General features: G+C 40.0%; 1 protein-coding gene and 1 long non-coding RNA gene across 4 annotated transcripts in view; one reads left to right on the top strand and one right to left on the bottom strand.

Annotated features, from left to right (window-relative positions):
- Positions 1 to 5479: 5479 nt before the first annotated feature.
- LOC125080430 (uncharacterized) lies at positions 5480 to 18144 on the bottom strand. The gene is made up of 3 exons (XR_007121386.1): positions 18108 to 18144; positions 10367 to 10489; positions 5480 to 8101 (listed from the first exon to the last, which is right to left on the bottom strand). It is a non-coding gene; the product is annotated as an uncharacterized LOC125080430 (long non-coding RNA).
- ASNS (asparagine synthetase (glutamine-hydrolyzing)) overlaps positions 17630 to 20657 on the top strand; it is a 16546-nt gene continuing 13518 nt past the window's right edge. The window contains exons 1-2 of one of the 3 annotated variants that reach the window (XM_047694208.1): positions 17631 to 18144; positions 20408 to 20443. The gene's annotated coding sequence lies outside the window, so the exon portion shown is untranslated. Of the gene's footprint in view, positions 18145 to 18174; positions 18314 to 20407; positions 20444 to 20657 lie in introns of those variants that run through there. The other 2 variants (XM_047694209.1, XM_047694210.1) reach the window with 2 other exon arrangements.

The raw sequence follows: 20657 nt of genomic DNA, 5'->3' as shown, positions 1-20657 counted from the left end.
GCTTAGGATTCTCCTACTCTGCCATCTTCCCTGAAAGTCCTTAGTTAATTCTTGATAGAAAATGTAGTTGCTAGAAAAATTGGGGCTGGGTTATAATGAAAACTATCTTTAGGTCACATCCTGTCATGTGTACAAGAAGACATAAAATAATATATTAGATCTTTTTTTATTAGCTTGATGAAGTTACAGGCTCTCTTTCCCTTTAGGTTCTCTGACCACCAATGCATGAAAGATCCACTTGACACAAAAACAACAGTATTTCAGAGGTATGATATGGTGGTCCTTGGAGAAGACCTCAATCAACCAGAAATGAAAACCAATAGCTGGTCATATAACTATTTGGAGATCAACTTCATGTGCCATCCCCAGTGAATTCCTCATTGTCTAGTCCGATGATATAATTATAGTTCCAGTCTTTTTTATGAATGCTATTGATCCATCCCATGACTAATTTTATTTATTTGACAGAGAGAGAGTACAAGCAGGGGGAGTAGCAGGCAGAGGGAGAGGAATAATCAGACTCTCTGCTGAGCAGGGAGCCCAATGTGGGTCTTGATACCAGGACCCTGGGATCATGACCTGAGGTGAAGGCAGATGTTTAGTGAACTGAGACACCCAGGCACCCCTACCTATACTTCTGTAATGTATTTGCTTAAATCATTCTCTTCTTACTCCTAAAATGTTGGCACTACAAGGCCTGGCCTTTAGTTCCTACCTATTTTGCTTTTTCAGGATGATTGATTCTGTTCTCCAAATAGTCCTACAACTTTCAAAATATACAACTTGGGGGCAGGGATATTATTATGTGTGAGAATTGTGTTTATCTCTTAAAATATTTTACCTTATTTAATTCTAATAACAATCTTAAAATTAGTATTGTTGTTTGGCATGTGGATCAAAAAAATGTGTGTACCTTGTTCAAATCACAGCTTGAAAGATCTGGAACTAGATCATAGACCTGACTGCAAAACCATTGTTTTTTTTTTGTTTTGTTTTGTTTTGTTTTTTTCCAAAACCATTGTTTTAAACTTAACAAATGCTGCCCAATATATTGTGAATCCCACTGTCTGACTTGAACCTGAGATCAGGGTTTCATACCTTTGGAGCACTGGAGAGACATCTATAAAATTAATTAACTAAATTTATAGGTTCCTCTGTCCCTCCTTTTTCTTATTGAATAAAAATCTTGTAGGAAAGCTGAATGCTATCTCTATTTACTGCCTCTATTCTTTATTTTGTCATAGTACTCTTTGTTTAGGTCAACAAAATCATCCTCATTAACAGATCTAATGGTTAATTTTCTGCTCCATAACTGCTTAATACAGTGATTCTGATCCATCCCCCTACTTGTTGCCTACTCCCATTGGCTTCCAGACCACAATACTCTCATGATTCTCCTTTCCCCTACTACACCTTCTCAGTCTGTTTTTGCCTGCCCCTGCTATGCCTGACCCTCCAGAATTGGCATTCCTAAGGCCCTGCCTTTAACTATCTTCCCTTGTAAACTTACAGGATTATCAGCTCCAAATCTCTGACTTCAATTCCTACCTTTATTCATGGTTCAATAACCTATGTAATAGTAATAGCATGTAACATATATGGAGCAATTACTACTATGTGCCAGGCACTTTGCTCACTTATATATCTGCTTTGTTTGATTCAGTCCACATCAAATATCATTTGATTATTACTATCCTCATTTCCAAATGAGGAGGTTTATGCTCAGAAAGTCTCTAAATCTTGTCCAATCTCACAGAATGAATAACGGCAGAGCTTTGACCAGACCCATTGTCTATTTGATTCTAAAGCTGATGTTGTAACTACTGTGTTTTATTGTCTTTTAAAATTCTCAGTTCTCTTTGGTGCATCCATCCAACTACCTAACAGATGTAGCTCAGGCATTTCTATTTTAAGAGATATTGTGCTAAACTCAGTATTCTGTGCCCCTCCTTCCAACCCCTTTCCTCCTCTCCAAATGTCTCTATTTTAATATTTCTCCTCTGATAGTCTTTATTTCTTATCATGGTTTATCCTTCAGCTCATTCCCCAAGACTGTGATGTTTTGCATTTTCCTTCTCCCTCATGTCCATGTGCTTCGTCATCCTCTTTAGGTCACTGTAGAGATGCTTCTGTACCCCAGGCTGCTGACCTTCTCTTCTGCTTTCTAATTGACCTCCTGCTACTGGGCTCCCACTGTGGCTGGTCCTTTTCACAGCCAGCAAGCTTAGCTTTTGAAAAAAAAAAAAAAAAAACAAAAACTCAATATACTCATTCCATTCCACTTAAAAATCTCTCGTATCCCTTGTCACCTCCACTGTCATTTCCATTCTCCTTATATTCTCACTCTGTAATTGGCCTTGTCTGCCTTGCCTATCAGTGATATCATGAACATATGTGAAGAATTATATTTTAAGATAAACATAGATGCTGTTATGTTGAAGAAAATGAAATGGGTTTCAGAACCTTTACTACATTTAAGTGGCTGATCATTTATTTTTCTCCATGGGAAACTAAATGTACAACTATTGTCATGTGCGACTGCAGTTTTTTGACATGAAAAATGACATTCTTATTCCTAACTACATGCCAACTAGGCTATTTTCATGTTAACTCTCTTGTTTTAATTAATATTCCTAGCCAGAGCTGTTCTCTGGCTGTGGATCCTGCACCTAGGGGACAGTAATTTTACACAATAAATTTGAGTCATGTTTGAGTGACAGAGTAGAGATGGGAGATACTGACACCAGTGTCTTTTTGAAACAGGAATGGGATGAATTCTGTGTTCTTAATAGCTCAATTAGAATGATAAAAACATTTGTCTGGTCCTCTGTTAGCTTCCAATAAAAAAAAATGCAAGTAAGGAAGCCTGGAAAAAAGATTATACTTAATAATATACTATGTTTTTAATGTTGTATAACCTGGACTTGTGTCCTGAAATAAAAATGACTATCCCCTTGTAGAGATCAGTCTCCCAGATTAGAGGCCATGTGGAGTAGCAAAGAATGGAATCGAGGTTCAGATCCATCTGGGATATGTTCCTGGATAATTGTGTGATCATAAGCAAGTCCTATCTTATCTCTGATTCTCGATTATGTTCAAATGGAGGAGAAATACTATTTACAATGTAAATGTGAGAGTTCTTGGGAGTTAAGATCAATAAGTGTTACTTTTTCCTACACTAGAATGCCCTAAATAGCTCACATCCATTTAGTTTTAACAATTAGAGCTCTAAGACTAGAAGGGACCAGGAAGTTTATGTAGTTCAGTCCCATTTTTTTTTTCTTTACAAATCTGGAAGTCCAAGAAGATTATGTGAATTGCCAAGAGACACATCATGAACTATTTCTATATCTGGGAGTAGACATCAATATTCTAGTTTCCTAACCTTGTATTGTTAACATGGTTTAATGGGGCTACTAGGAGCTCACAGGTTGGTACCAGACTCCTGCCTCAACTCAGCTACATGAGGCTGGGACATCAGTTCTAAGAGAAGCAGGAGACACATCTATTATTACATGAAGTGTAAGAATGTACAATGTAAGAATGTGATGTAGTTTTCCTGTGCACCACAAGGAAAGCTTCATTAAATCTGTTATAGTGAAAAGAGAACGTTCCAGTCTTCTCATTTATTCCATCCCAACTCACCATTTTGTAATTCAGTAAGTATTTACGCAGGAGCAAGTCTGCCAGGTGGTATTCGAGTTGATCTGAAAAGTCAGAGTTTACAATTAAAGGATGAGGGAGAAATAAAATGTGGAAAAGGACTGTCATACCAGGTAGTGATTTTATCCTGAAAAGAAATGTAAACAAATACAAAAGCACCTTCTCTTACATAATAGCAAATTGGGCAACTTCTTAATAGCAAGGATGAGGTTCCTTTCTCCAATCTGAGAAATAGAGGCCAGTCAGTTGTTGGTGTTTTTTCATTGTTTTTAAATTTAGAGTCCCTTTTTTTTTCTTACTGGCTGGCTCACAGATGTAGCTTTAATATTTTTCCCCATTTACCATCCCTTCTCCTCATCTACTCCCCTGTAGCCTCTTGTCCAAGGTAGAATTTTCCTGGTAGCAGCAGGTGCTTTCTAACGTCCAGTCTGTGTTCACATGTCAGACATGCAGGCATGGAGGGGGCCAGGGAATGACTTGGGGGAGGTCGGAGGGAAGGTTGAGGAAAGCTGAGTACTGCCCGCAGCACCCTTGCTGCACATCTGTACCCTTCTCTCTTCCAGATCTCACAGCATTCTGATGAGCTGAAGAAACTCAGAAAGTTCACATTCCATGCTCTTCCCCTTCCCCTATCAGGACACAGTGGGATACTGGGCTGTGCTTTGGGACCTTTTTGAATGGAACTAGATGAAGAGAATCCAGGAGGTACCATGGGGATTCTTTTTCCTCCCCTCATGGCTCCCAAGCTTGCCTCTACGTTTTGGTTGCTCTAATACCTCAAGCAGATAGTTATTCCTAAAAGCAAAATGAATGAAAATCCACAGGGAAGTGTGATTTAGATGGGTAAATGCATTCTTCAAACTTTATTGTAATCCCAATAATAGAAATTATAAAAAGAAAAGAATGTCCCCAGAGTCACACCACGTTAACCAGATAACTGTCTTTTTGTAAAAAGTGCAATTTCTATTCTATTAATCTCCTTTGCCTAATTTAAGATATTTTAAGTTATTAATCAGTGGTTCTTAACCCTTGCTAATCTGAATTACTAAGGGGGTTTTTAAAAAGGTGTTGATAGCCATACTTCACCTTGACCCACAGAATCAGAATCTGTGTTTGTAAAAATGATCCTCAGGTCAACATTCTGATTTTAAAGACAACAGCAGTTTCTGCATATTTAAAAAAAAAATTTTGTTTAAATAAAAGTCACAAAACATAAATTCACCATTTTAAAGTGTAAAGTTCAGTACATTTAGTACTGAAGCCATTTACATTCATTTACATTACATTTACATTCACAATGTTGTACAACTCGTGTATTTTTGCAAAGCATTTGAGCGACATTTACTGATATATAAAACTAGAAAGTTACATTTCTAATAGATACAGTTAAAGGCTAAGAAAATTCATTTTTCTTTTTTTTTCAGATTTATTTATTTGAGAGAGAGAGAGACAGAGACAGCGAGAGAACTCATGCACAAGTGGGGAGAGGGAGAGAGAGAATCCCAAGCAAGGTCCCCACCCCACCCGAGTGTGGAGCCTGACATGGGGTTCGATCTCATGACCCTGAGATCATGACCTGAGCCCAAATCCAGAGGCACTTAACTGACTGCACCACCCAGGTGCCCCAGTTGTTTTTCAAACTATGTTTCAAACTAGTTTTTTCAAGCTTCTCTTATGATTTTGGTTATTGCCACCCCTGGTCTAGTGACGTAGAATCGTAGAGACATCTGGAGATAGCTTAGGTGTCCTGTTCATCTCTCCAGGTCTAGAATAGTGGTCAAGGGTGTCCAGCCTCTTGCAAAACTTGCTTTCTGTAATATGCAATACGAATATCGAGGTAGGTCCAATAAGAACAATAGCTGACGTGTTTTGAGCTTTTATTGTGTTTCAGCTATCCTGCCAGTTCTCTAACCCTCTCAGCATTTTTAAACCTCCCAACAAAACTGCAAATTTCATACCTTTTTTCTGTTTGGCAGGTGAAAGATCTAAGAATCAGGGGATTTTCTCAAGGTCACATAGCTTGAAGGTGATGCTGGGATTCTATATTTGATCTGTATGATTACATTGCTCTGATTGTCTCTCCCAAAGCATAGCATGAGAACTAGTGAAAGCAACATTAGGTGGAGAAGGTGGTTCAAACATTAGTTCAAAGTCAAGTGTTCTGAGATTTGAAACTAAGGTCTGTAACCAGTGAGGCCAAATGGAGGAAGAAGAAAAGTTGTTGAAGGCTAGCCAGAAGGTAGGGGCTGTACTTAAATTTGCTTGTTCACTTCATAGACTCCTCTTTCTTTGACAGGAAGGATTCTCTGGAAGCAAGCTTTAATATATACCTGTGTGCCCAAAGGGAAGAGTCCAAAACAGGCTTTCATCATCAGTAGGTGACAGGCATCAAGAGTAAGGTCAAGCTAAAGAAAGTTGTCCAGAGTGTTAGGAGGCCAGCTGCAGCAGCAGTGCCAGTGGGAAAGTCTTTAAAGCATTCCTTCGTGCATGAGTTAGTTTCTAGAATATCTTTCTGGATGCTCCTAAGCTATCTGGCTCCCATTCAATCAGCAAGTATTTTTTGCATGTCTTCTATGTGCCAGGTGTTGGGCTCAGCTCTGGTATGTGTCAAAAAGAGTGAAGAGCTGAGAAAAGTTAGAGGAGAAGTGGTAATTTTTAGGGAAATGGCTATTGTGTAGGAAGAAAAGAGCGATTTGCTGTACACCACTTCTATGGAGAGTGAGCAGGTGGAAGAACTGCAGTGTCTGTAGGGGGTGCATCAGAAGGGCACCTGCTGATTCACCTTGTCTGCACGTGTCTGGGCACTGGATGGGAGGATAATTGCATTGACAGTTGTGAATGGTATCTTGCCAAGTTGGAGCATGTGTTAGAATGGAAGATTGTAGACTAATTGGTTGAGTTGTTCATGAAGATGGACAGTCTCTTTCATGATCCAGCACTTTGCTCCAAACTTGGGTAGTTGTGGGGTGAGCAGAGGTGCAGGGAGGTGCCTTAGTTTGAATGTGGTAGGGAGCACATCTGAAGTAGAGGCCAAGATACTTACAGAGGAATTTAGGATTAAAAATGGTGTTGCTACCTGGGCTGCTGCTTGTCTTGGAGGTAGACATCAAGAGTAGGGTCAAGCTAAAGAGAGTCGCCAAGTGTATTAATTTCCTAGGGCTGATATAATATATTACCACAAACTGGATGCTTTAAAATAACAGAAACTTATTCTCTCATAGTTCTGGAGGCCAGAAATCTGACATCAGGGTGTTAGAAAGACCGAACTCCCTTCAGGTCTCTAGGTGAGAATCCTTCCTTGCCTCTTCCATCTTCTGGTGTCCTTGGGTGTTCCTTGGGTTGTAGCTGTATAACTGCCATCTCAGCCTCTATCTTCACATGGCCTTCTCGTCTGTTTCTCCCTGCCTATCTTTTTTAAGAACACCTGTCATTGGATTGAAGGCCCACCTGGATGATCCAGGATGATCTTGTGTTGAGATCTTTAATTTACATCTGCAAAGACCCTTTCCCAAATAAGGTTACGTTCATAGGTTCTGGGATTTAGGCAGATATTTTGAGCACTACCATTCAACCCACGACAGCAAGTCCTTTGCATACTATGTTCAGAAACACAAATGGACAGAGATGACCTCCTAGGTAAGCTTGGATTTGAGGCTATTATTTACCTGTCCTGATTATCCCTTCTCAGCCTTCCTTATCTCTGTGTTTCCATGGATAATGTGGATTACAACAAGATGTCCTGGGAAGATGCATTTTTCTGTCCGTGCTGGGGCCTAATGGCTGAGATATGCTCAGTCTGACACAACTCCTGGGGGTAGGGGGCTGCTCTTGGAGTCCAACTTCCAAGCCACAGTGTTTGCCTGGATCCTTAGCAGTAGATAAAAATAAGTCACTTAAAAAAGGTGACCCAAAATATCCTCAGTGAACAGCATCTACAACTGTAATTTCTAGATCTGCTACAGTTGGTCTGGATGGTCTCTGTGTAGCTTTTATCAGGTGTTAGTTTCTTAATGGTCTTGCTTCCAGGCCATAAGAGCAGCCTCGATCATTAATAATTATTGTTGTCAGCATTCTGGGCTATAGATGCAGTAGTGAATGCCATTTGCACCTGCACCCTCCTGGGAAACACTGGTCTCCACTATGGTGTTAAAGATCTTGCTTTGTAGTATTAGGCTGAGTCCTTTCATGGTGGCCAAAATTGGAGTAACTGTGTAACGAGTCTTCAGCTGCTATGAAACTGGGCTCATGGCTGGAACCCAGCAAGCTCTTTCCCCTTTGGTGGGCATTGTTTAGAGTAATAATGGCCGAATATGGTGGGAGAGTTGAGCAGATCTCACAAGGCTCAGGGAATACCGGATGACTCTCTTCGGGGGAACTTCAACTAAGAAATGTGAACTCTGGTTCAGCTTCGTCCTGGAGAGATGCTCGGAATATTTTACTAAATGGGAAAACCAAATAGAAGACTAAGGTTACAGAGTGATGTGGTATAATGCAACAACAGGGCTGCAGTAGGATGTTCTTCCTTTTCTGTTCTGTTGTTCTCCATAGTAATTATTTACCCTCACCTATGTTTTGGACTGAGGAATCTTGTTGATTTTCCCTGTTCCTCTGTATCGTGAGTGTAAGCTCCATGTCCCCAAATACAGTAGGTGCTCTGTACACATTGTTAGTTTGATGAAAAAATTAAACTATGATTTTCTGTCCTAACGACCTCAGTATGCATGAATTGCACAAGAAGGAAAAGGGGTAAATCTGGTTTTTACCCACAAATCCAACTTTTGGCAGCTAAAAACCCTGTTCACCTCTGTCTGTTTAAGAACAAGGACTCCAGGGGTCTGGGGTGCAATGCAGTAGGAGAGATGTTGGGAGAAGGGTGGATGTTTTGGTCCAGCTTCAGGACTTGCTGTTTGACTCTGTTTGGGGGGAGGGGAGGAGCTTTTATTCCAGGGATGCTAGTTTCTAATCTAATAAATCAACATCTTGACCAGACAGGACCTAGCCTAGTAAGGCACAGGGGAATTCTGTATGGGGAGTACCTTTGTTTCCTTAATGACTATTGTGCTCAGGAACCTGGGACAGGCAATCTTGCATTCATGATTTTATTTTATACTTTAAAATTATACATTTCTTTTCCATAAAAATATCCAGTTAATGTATTTCTTCTATTCCTATACTTCTCTAGCATACAGTCAAGTCTTTAATCCTTTAGCCCCAGTTAGTCTTTTATAAATGAACTAACTTCTGACTTAATTACTTTCTCCCTTCCAAGTTAAAATATTCAAGCTTTGCTTGTCAGATTAGACTGGGTTATGCTGCAGTCACAAATGACCTCCAAATCGCAGACACTTGTAATCAGAAAACTACATGTGGATCATGGGTAGGCTGTGGTCCTTCTCCACATGTTTTTTTCTGGGTTTGGCAGAGTTGCCTGCCTCTGGAACACTGCCAGACTCCTGGCAGAGGGGAAAGAGGACGTGGTGAACCATAATGATGGCTCCTAAGTTTCTGTCACTTCTGATCACATTTCATTGGCAATAGCAAGTCACATGGCTAAACCTTATCAGTGGGCTAGAAATGGTATAATTCTCCCCAGGAAGGGGAACTGAATATTTGTGAACAGTAACAGAGTTTACTGAAAGGGCTGTCCCCACCAAGGCACATAGGGTACACATTCCCATGCCCACTTATCTGTGTTCTATACATGCACTGCCCAACCTAGAGCCTAGAGCCATTTGCCTCCATGCCTTGACCCCAAATCTTGGATTGCCCCATGTGGTTGGAGAATATGCCCTCCCTTACTGCCCCAGTCACATTCATGTTTATGGTGTCCCCCTGCTGGACCTCCATCTTGCCCAACCTTCTTTTTTTTCCCCTCAACAACTTTTGTTGATATTTGGCTATTATTTCAAAGTTCACTGTCACCACATCCCAAACCTTTCAGTACCACAGACAATATGCCTTCCTTCTATTTCTTAGAGGAAACAGAAGCCTATAAGTACAAATTCTTCTAAGAATTGTAATCCCCCCAATTTCTTTTCTTTTCCATAGGGCTTATGTATCATCATAGATATACTTAATTTGTCTTTTCTATTTTCTCTCTGCTTCTCTTTCCTTTTCCTTTAGGCTTACCTATACTGCAACACCATTCTTTCTGCCTCTCCTGTCCTAGAAGTAGGAGTCCTCTTTTTCCTCTAAATGCTTACATTCTGCCCATGTCCTGTGGCTGCACTGCTCCATTTACTCTTGTTCTCTTAAAATGGAATCTTTTACCCTTCATTGACTTTTTCCACTTGTTCTGTGTACTGTTGACTATTAATCAACATGGGCCTTAGGAGCACCATTGACTGCCCCACACAGTGGAAAATTTGGTATAACTTTTAACTCCACCAAAACTTACCTACTAATAGCCTACTGTTGACCTTACCAATAGCAAAGATAGTCAATTAACATATATTTTGCATGTTATATGTGTCATATACTGTATTCTTAAGATAAGGTAAGCTCAAGAAGAGAAAATGTCAATGAAACCATAAGGAAGAGAAAATGTACTTACGGTATTATATTGTAAAGAAAAAAATCTGTGTGTAAGTGAGTCTACATTGTTCAAATCAGTGTTGTTCAAGGGTCAACCGTACTTTCTCTAGCTGTCCTTAGGGACACACTTTCATATCTTACTGCCATTTCTTGGAAGGGCTCCCTCTACCTGGTTGGCTTGCTGAGAAACTTCTGGGGCAGGCATGGAAGTTCTCAAGTCATCATGCCAGGTTTGAGGCAACACTGTTTGGTGCTGGATATCTTAATTTATATACCTCAGCCACTTCTTTATCTATCAAAAGAAGAATAATTATTCTCCATGGTTATTATACAGAGTAGAAAGTTATATGAAATGCATCGCAACTAGGAGGTACTCAGTAAATGACTGTTAATATTATTACCTTAAGTATCAGTCTCTGCTCACATGTCATCTGCTATGCAAGGTCAACTCTGAGTGGTGTTTTCTATGTTCAGTGCACTCTATTCTTTAAATCAGTTATTATCTGATTCTAAATCAGTGGAACTTCTCAGGAAGTTTTCACTCTTTCAGAGGAGAGGCTCTCATTTTTTCCAGCTTTGCCAGTGTTTCCTTATTCCTTTTTATATACCAGTCTTCTTGTATTGGGACTATATAAATGTTTTGTTGAAAGAGTAGATAATTCCCAGTTTTACGAAATCTGTGGTTCTACAAAACACATATGCACAAAACCCATATTACTATTCCCTTTTTTTCTGGTCCTGAGGCTAAGTAACATATCCTGGAGTGACAAATAGTATTATGATAGACAAATTTTTCTGGAAATTGGAATTTTCAGAATTTTCCATATTACTATTTAACCTGCAAATTTAAATGTAGGTGTCAGGGGAATTCTGTAAAATTAGAAGAAAAGTAGAGGATATAGAAGTAAAGATCAGAGGTCCTATTTCAAATTGCATTTCAACAAATGATTTAAAGAAATCATAAAAAAAAAAATAGGTCAAACAGCAGAGAAATAGAATCATAGGCTGCTGAGAAGCCCATGGCTAACATTTACAGGACAGGGCAAGAGATCAAACGGAGGCTCCAGCTTCATTTTTGCCTCCCTCTGACTCCATGCTGTACCTTGAGAGCTCACCCATAGTGTCATCCTAAATTCCTCCCTGAGTGGGCAAGGTCATGTCTAGTGGAAAGTTCAACGGCTCTGGTTACTGTGATCTAAAAGTGGCTCTACTGTTAATAATTCTTCTATTGTGTAGGGAAGTGCTAACCATGTGGCCTGCTCCAGAAGCATTTTCTATTTTGGAAGGTGAGATGGGATGGGGCTTGTAAAACAGTTGAAACTCTAATTCAGTGTTACCTAACGTTTGAGTCATCAGCTCCTGGGTAGCTTTGGAGTTAGGATAGGGGTTGGCAAATCTGAATGGTTTTATAGCATTTTCTGTAGACAATAGGCATGTCAAACTCCTCAACACTTTACCAAAGGTATATTGGGTTGAATATAATGCAACCTTATTTTAAGGTGTTTTAATATTGATGAAGCTTTTTTATTATTGTGTACATTTTTTCAATCCATGAGTACCAAAGGAGAGCTACCATTATGTGGTTGTCTTATTACTACATATATTTTAATTCTAGAAAATGGATCATTCTACAAAATAACCAAAAGCAAACCCATTGAGAAAAATCAATTTAGTAGTCCTTTTTTTTAAAGATTTTATTTATTTATTTGACAGACAGAGATCACAAGTAGGCAGAGAGTAGGCAGAGAGAGAGAGGAGGAAGCGGGCTCCCCGCCGAGCACAGATCCTGATGTGAGGCTCGATCCCAGGACCCTGGGATCATGATCCGAGCCAAAGGCAGAGGCTTTAACTCACTGAGCCACCCAGGCTCACGCCCCACTTTTTTTAAAAAAATATTTTATTTATATATTTGACAGACAGAGATCACAAGTAGGCAGAATTTAGTAGTTCTTTAAAAGAATTTAATTAATTAATTAATTAATTAATTAATGCTCTCAGGGCTGAACAAGTGCCATCTTGTGTTGTCAGTTAAACTTTTGGGTTGGGGAACTAGCCTAAAGTTTTTACTTGACAGAGGAGGGTTTTATTTGATTCCTCAGTGACTTAGGTCAAAAAATGTTAAATGCTTCCAGGCTACTTCAAGAGTGAGGTTTCAATACAGGGGTGGGTAAGATGTGGGAAAATAGGCCAACATAATTTAGTTCTCATTTGTGTCCAATAATTAAGAGAGGATATGAATCATTTTCTACTCTAGTTAAATCCACAGTGTCCTCCATTATATCCTAGATCAGTGTATTAGGTAGGGTTCTGATAGGAAGCAGATGTCACCCTCCAGTTGACAGTAATTACAGAAGTGTGGTCAGGATAAAGGAAAATCAAGGTGGTTTGGCACCCTAGAGATAGGCCTGAAGGGGAAGAGGAAGTAAGATAGGCCAGTGGCGGAAGCTATGGGTTTTAGGAGAGGAATTTTGTAGTAAAAATGTCAGAGGAAGAACTAGCCTGAGAATTCTCCCTTCTGCCCTCTACATCTCCCTTTGAACACTTCCATGAGAAGAGGAGGGTAAGGGAGCCAGGACACAAAGTGAAGTGGGAAAGGATGGAGTGGTTCTGGATGTATGAGTAGAAGATAGAACAGCCAACAACACTAGATAACATATCAACTATCTGTCTTCCATTACAGACAGGGTGGTAAAGGGAATTGGGCTCTGTATATAAAAATACAGTTCTTAGTGATTTAATCCAGTCTGTTTGGCTAAATCCTTCAAGTTCTCGGATTCTTAGTTTTATTTTTGTGAAATGTAAATAGAAGACCTCCTTTCCCAGGTTGTTTTCAGGTTTCAGACCTGTTAGGTAGATAAGTGTACAGCAAAATCACAATTTGCTAAAGACTTTAGGGAAGTAAAGAACCTTAGAACTTAGTCATCTATCATCTTGCTCTTGCCTGTCAACTACTAAGTATTCTGTACATGCTCTGTGTGAAATTTATATTCTAGGCAGTCTGTAAACTAGCTGGGAGTTACTGTAGGGAGATATCGAATGCTCATTGTACTCTGTGAGCATTGACTATAGTCTGATCTCAGTATGTCTTACACATTTTACGATTTATTAGTTTATTTTGGTGCTGATGTGTCTAATAAAATACAAATTTATTTAACAGTGATATGAAGTATTGATATCTTGTTGGGTTTTTGTTTTTCTTTTGTTTTGTTTTTAATTATGGTGCTACGTTTTCTCTATCAAAGGAATACTAAAAACATGTGATCTTGTGGGGTCAGGTCAAGAGAAACTTTTCTGTGATTCTAAAAGGAATCTTGTACTTAAAAATATTTAGGAACCAATAGTATATTTTGGCTTTGTGTATCAACTTGGTTTATATTTTATAAAGAAATTTTAGGCCTTAGAAATTGGTTTCCAATGCCATCCCATTTATAATAGATACCTAGGACTAAAATAATAAGATACCTAGGACTAAACCTAACCAAAGAAATGAAATACCTGTACTAAGAGAACTATAAAACACTGATGAAAGAAATAAAAGATGACACAAAAAATGGGAAGATACTCCATGCTCATGGTTTGGAAGAAAAAATGTTAAAATGTCTATGCTACCCAAAGCAATCTACGCATTTAATGCAATCCCTATCAAAATGCCAACAGCATTTTTCACAGAACTAAAACAATCTTAAAATTTTTTTTAAAGATTTTATTTATTTATTTGATGAAGAGAGAGAGAGAGTGAGCCCAAGCAGGGAGAGCTTCAGGCAGAGGGAGAGGGAGAAGCAGGCTCCCCACCGAGCAGGGAGCCCGATGTGGGGCTTGATCCCAGGACCCTGGAATCATGACCCCAACTGAAGGCAGCCACTTAGCCGACTGAGTCACCCAGGTGCCCCTCAATCTTAAAATTTATATGGAACCACAAAATATCCCAAAGAGCAAAAAGAACCTTGAAAAAGAAAAGCAAAACTGAAGGCATCACAATTCTGGACTTCAAGTTATATTTCAAGGCTGTAGTAGTCAAAACAGTATGGTATTGGCACAAACATAGAAACATAGATCAATAGAATAGAACAGAAAATCCAGAAATAAACTCACAACTATATGGTCAATTAATCTTCAACAAAACAAAATATTCAATGGGAAAAGTACAGTCTTTTCAACAAATGGTGTTGGGAAAACTGGACAGTAGCATGCAAAAGAAAGAAACTGGATCACTTTCTTACACCATACACAAAAATAAAATCAAAAGGGATTAAAGACCTAAATATGAGACGTGAAACCATAAAAATCCTAGAAGAGAACACCAGTAGTAATTTCTTTGACATAGGCCAGAGCAACTTCTTTCAAGATAGGTCTCCTGAGGCAAGGGAAACAAAAGCAAAAATAAACTATTGGGACTACATAAAAATGAAAAGCTTCTGCACAGTGAGGGAAGCAATAAACCAAGGGAAGCCTATGGAATGAGAGAAGATATCTGCAAATGACGTATCCATTAAAGGGGTTAGTACCCAAGATATGTAAAGAACTTATACAACTCAACACCCAAAAACCAAATAATCCGATTAAAAATGGGCAGAAGAGATTAACAGATGTTTCTCCAAAGAAAACATCCAGATGACCAAAAGACATGAAAAGGTATTCATCATCACTTATCATCAGGGAAATGTAAATCAAAACCACGAGATACCACTTCACACCTGTCAGATTGGCTAAAATCAACAACACAAGAAATAACAGGTGTCGGCAAGGATATGGAGAAAAAGGAACACTCATACACTATTGGTGAGTAGACAAACTGGTACAGCTACTGTGGATAATGGTATGGACATTCCTCAACAAATTAAAAATAGAACTACTCTATGATCTAGCAATCACACTACTGAGTATTCACCCAAAGAATACAAGAACTCAAAGGGATACATACACTCCTCATACACTATTGGTGAGTAGACAAACTGGTACAGCTACTGTGGATAATGGTATGGACATTCCTCAACAAATTAAAAATAGAACTACTCTATGATCTAGCAATCACACTACTGAGTATTCACCCAAAGAATACAAGAACTCAAAGGGATACATACACTCCTATGTCTAAAGAAGCATTATTCATAATAGCCAAGATATGGAAGCAGCCCAACTGTCCATAGACTGATGAGTGGATAAGGAAGATGTGGTATGTATACAATGGAATACTATTCAGCCATGAAAAAGAATGACATCTTGTGGTTTGCAAAGACCTGGATGGCGTTAGAGAGTATTATGTTAAGTGAGAGAGAAAGACAAATACCATGTGATTTCACTTATATGTGGAATTTAAGAAGCAAGGGAAAAAATGAGAGAGATGGAGAGACAAAGCAAGAAAGAAATTCTTTTTTAAAAAATTATTTTTATTATGTTAGTCACCATACAGTACACATCATTAGTTTTTGACGTAGTGTTCCAAGATTCATTGTTTATATATAACACCCAGTGCTCCATGCAATACGTGCCCTCCTTAATACCCATCACTGGGCCAAAGAACAATTTGATGATTGCCAGAGGGAAAGTGGGTGGGAGGATGGAGTAAGTAGATGTTAGGGATTAAGGAGTACACTGGTCATGACGAGCATAGGGTGATGTAGGGAAGTGTTGAATTACTATATTACACACCTGAAATAACACTGTATGTTAGCTAACTGGAATTAAAATAAAAACTTACACTAAAAAAATAAAAGAAAAAAAAAACGGTTTCTGAGGACAAGTCTTTCCCTGTACTGCATAACAAATCTGAGGGCAATACTGGTACCAGTTCAACAATGCCTTTAAAATAGAGTTTTCCCGGGGCTCCTGGGTGGCTCAGTGGGTTAAAGCCTCTGCCTTCGGCTCGGGTCATGATCCCGGGGTCCTGGGATCGAGCCCCGCATCGGGCTCCCTGCTCGGCAGGGAGCCTGCTTCACTTCCTCTCTCTGCCTGCCTCTCTGCCTACCTGTGATCTCTGTCTGTCAAATAAATAAATAAAATCTTAAAAAAAATAAATAAAATAGAGTTTTCCCTTTCAAACTCTCAGTACAGAAAATAAAAAGGAAAAAAGGTAATGACCCAATATAGGAGTGGGGATGAAATGTGGAAAAAGTGTATTTAATCCTGAATATAAGTCATTAATGTTTAGCAAAAATAAGAGAGGCTATGTCAGCTCCTTGCCCTTCTGTCAGTGTCTCTGGGTTGACGCAGTGTCTCTGGTATGAGCCAGCTCTTCTTGTTAATGTCATCCACGGGCAGAATATGATTAGAAGAGCACGTCTTGTGGATCCAGGCAAACCCAATTTCACATCCTGGATCTCCAAGTATCAGGTGGGTGAATTTGGATAATTCTAACTAGTGTAATATAAAAAGGTCCAGATTGCAAAGTTATTTTGAGTTTCAAAAAGACAGATTGATGTTGTGTGGAATGAAAAAAATTTCCTTCTTGGGTGCTATGGCTCTAAAGAATGCTCATCACTTTAGTGTTTAGAATTTCAGGGCTGGAATGACCCCGGTAATCTCTAACTTCCTTTCAAAGATGGAAACCCAGAGAGGTTATAGGACATGCCTCTGGTCATAGAAGAAGTTAGTGGTATAATTCAGACTGGCATTCCATCCTTTCCAGAAAGTGACATTTGTCAATGACAAAATAGGAGGAGGAATCAAATTGAACCGAATACAGGTTTGAGAATCTACCTAGTGGTATCCATTGAGCTGATGATGAGACTCAAAGGTGAAGTCAGGTGCCACCAAGAAGGTGGCAATCCAGTAGAAGGAGAATATAATCACATCACAAGTCTAACGATGATCCAGCACAAAATACAAATACACTGAGCTGTGTGTCCAGAGGAAGGAGAAATTATGTCTGAGGTAGAAGACATAGTGAAATCTACATAGTAGTTAATAAAAAGATATCCTTCCAGCTCTTCCCGTCTGCCCCCTTATTTATTAATAGAACAGGTATTTCTTTATCCACATGTATGTATCAGATGCTCTCTTAGTAGTTAAGGAGAAACTAAAGTACAGGTTTCCCTGTTATCTCAAAGTAGAGCATTGCTAGGAAAACATTTGATAGGCCGAAATGACATAAAATGAAGAAGCAGTTATCATGAATTTACATGGAAAATTTGAGTTTTCTCAGACCCCAAAATAACCTCTCTTAGGCCTTTCTGATACCTAAGGACACATCCTGCTAATGAATGCACAAAATGAACAGATAAAGCACGGATGCCCATAGACATTGCTCAAGGCTAGAGCCCCTTGACTCTGAGTGTAGTTCTGGGGAAGGAACGCCTCGGTGCTCTCCTTGCCGTTCCATCCATGGTGCCTCTGTTCTGACTGGCTGCAAACTAAATGCTGAACGCTATTTTCGCTTCTCGCCTTTTCCCCCAAAGAAAAAAATCCTCTTTGGGTTTCTTTCAGGTAGCGAAAACAGGTACTAATGTGGTCTTTTGTAAAAGCAAGGTGGCATACCATGAACTTTAGAAAAGCAGTTGATACCTGAATGCCTAAAAACTTTGTAATTAACGATATGAGGGAGATCTGCTGCAGAGGGGTTGCTGCAATCAATTTAGTGATGATTTCCCCAAGAACGAACCAAGTGCAGAATACCCCCTAATTGTCAGGACTGCAGGTAAGGTCCTGGTTCTAGGTGTCAGTGGGGCACCTGGCTGGACCTCTGAGGCTACCCTTCAGCAGGTGCACTAACACTTTAAGGAGCTGGAAAGACGCAGTTCCTCCTTGGTCCCCGCTCCTCCTCCGCCCAGCCAAGGTCTGGCATTGTGGGCCACGCCCCTGCGCGCTGGTTGGTCCTCACAGACATGATGAAACTTCCCGCAAGCGTTACAGGAGCGAGGCCCGTATAAAGTCACAGGAAGCCCGCCGCCCCGCCCGCCATCTGCACCCTCTACCTGGCATCTCCGCGCTGTTCTCTCCGTCCGAGCCCAGGTAAGCCAGGCTCTACCGCCCAGCGCAGCGCCCTCCCAGCGTGCCCCAGGGCCGCCCCTGGAAGGGAAGAGGGAGGGAAAGCGAGAGGAGGAGGTGACGCTGCGGCCTCGCTTGCACACCGGAGGGCAGAAGCGGATGCAGGCGTCTGCCCGCGCTGCGGCTCCAGCCGGTAAAGGGGGCGGGGCTGATTGTTGCGCACCTGGGAGCTAGCTGGGAGGAAAGACTAGGATCTAGGTCTTCCGAGGGAGGGATCAAGTGAAAGACGGCGGGGAGGCTGGGCTGCGGCCCACTTTGGCCCTTATAAATTCTTACTTTTTTTTTTTTTTATTATTATATTGCGTGGAAGCCTGTGGAAATTTTCGCAGTCCGGGCGCCCTGCGGTGGACCCGCCAGAGGGTGCACGTGGCTGGAGCTCAGTTGGAGTTTCGCGCAGTCTCTTGGTCCGGGTCTCCCAGCGTCGGTCAAAGCCTAAGGGTCTGCACTTAGCCCCTCACCTCTGGCTTCCCACACCTTTTGGCTCCCCTCTCCTTTCCCCATCCTCCTACCCAGACTGCAAGACTCAACAAGTGACTTGATGAACCAACCCCACCTAGGAGAGATCTGTTCAGGGCGACGGGCGGAGCGGTATGGAAAAAAGCAAAAGAACTAACATTTCTTTCTCAATGGTATCTATTCTGTAGGGCTGGTTTCAGATTAATGTTACTATTTTGAAGAAAAAGACAGTTTTCTGCTGGGCCCTTGGCCTACATTATTCCTTCATGGGCCATTGTCCTGGGTGCCTTGACTTAACAATTTAAAAGCACTCATAACTCTTTTTTTCATTGATTAGCCACATTACTGTAAGATTAATTAAAAGTAACTTAAGTCTTGAACTTGTGTAGGAGTTGGTTGCTGATACCTTAATGTAAAATAAAACAATATGAAGTTTTTAGTTGGTAAGCAGCATGGAAATGAAATGCATGGAAGCAGCACTGTCCAATTCAGTCCACATGTAACTATCGAGAACTTGAAATGCTGACTTGCCCGAATTCATGTGTGTAAGTGTAAAACACACCAGATGTTGACGACTTAATAAAGGCAATGTAAAGTATCTTGTCAATAATTTGTTATACTGATTATATTGAAATAGCTTTTTTGGTGCATTGTGTTAAAATATATTTAAAGTTATCTTCCCTTTTTCTCTTTACTTTTTTAATGGGCCTACTGGTATTTTTACAATTCCATATTGGCTTACATTTCTGGACGGCACTGTTCTAAAAGTTTATGAGGAAGTGCAGAAAATTACAGGGAACAGGTCATAGCAGTAGGAAAAAGCATTGCAAGTAGGACCTTTGCACGTAAGCCCAAGTCCAACAAAAATAGGTAATAGTTTTAATGTGCTTTTTCCTGCTGGGAAAGGTAAGTGTGCTTCACTAATGTGTGTTTCCCTTCTTTCCCCTCTGTTTTAGCGCTCAGTGTGTGTTCCTTATGCAGGTTTAATAATGGGGTTCGTTAAGTGGCATTAGGAAGACTGGTAAATGATTCACTAATGACCTCTTGTGATTTTCAAAGCAATTTCTCAGCCCATTTTTAACTGGTATAGAGGAAAAGATACATGGTTTATCAGTAGTCATCTCACTTAAATCTAAGTGAATTTCTCAAATGTCTTATTAGAGCCTATTTGGCAAAGTGCATGGAGGGGACTGCATAGGACATTTCCAAGTTGTTTGAGTCACTATTAATTTTTGTTAGTTTGATGTGGTCTCATTAGAAAGCTAAACAAAGCTTTGGTTCATTTAGATGCAAACGCCCTGAGAGGATTGCCCAAAGTGACTGATGTAACTTGAATATATGTATATATTTTCTCGAGAATTTTTGTTCCAAATTAGGTTTGCTGCAAATTTGCAGTAAAGATACCCAAATAAGTTTCTAAGTGTGAGATATTTTGGTAAAATAACTGTTTTGAGCTGGCAGCAGCCAAATAAAATGGCCCTTTATTTCACAGTTGAGAATATGAAGTTGCAAGGAAACGTCCGTAGGAATTGTTTGCTTCTTGGCCTATAGGGATTGCCACGTTGTTTTTCACAGATGTTGGTGTTTGTGTCCTACCTGCTTTGCTTTCCTATGAACCAAGACAACTTTAAGACAAAATACTTGAGAACATTTGTGTCATTTAGGACATTTGGATGGTGGACATTACGTATTTCTGTCAACTTAAAATGCTTTTTGTTATACAGCCAAGGTATCTGATATCAGACAACATGCCTTTCTTTTTTCTCTTTAGAATTTCTTTCATCACGTTTGAGTAAATCACTTAGAGGTAAGCAAGAAGTTGCGAAATGCTTATAATGGTTGTATATCTTAACATAACACTTGAGCAATATGTATGATCTTTTTTACCCGCTAGACTTGATGTGCAGTTGGTATAGGTAAAGACAGGATGTTTAATTGTCAAAGAGACCCGAGAGAGGACTGTATTAGTAATTTGGGGAGTCTCTTGGAGTTTTGAGGGCTTCTGAGGTTCTGAGATGGAG

This window comes from Lutra lutra, chromosome 11, assembly GCF_902655055.1.
Source record: "Lutra lutra chromosome 11, mLutLut1.2, whole genome shotgun sequence".
NCBI classification, from domain to species: domain Eukaryota; kingdom Metazoa; phylum Chordata; class Mammalia; order Carnivora; family Mustelidae; genus Lutra; species Lutra lutra.
This window is presented reverse-complemented; position numbering and strand designations above follow the sequence as displayed.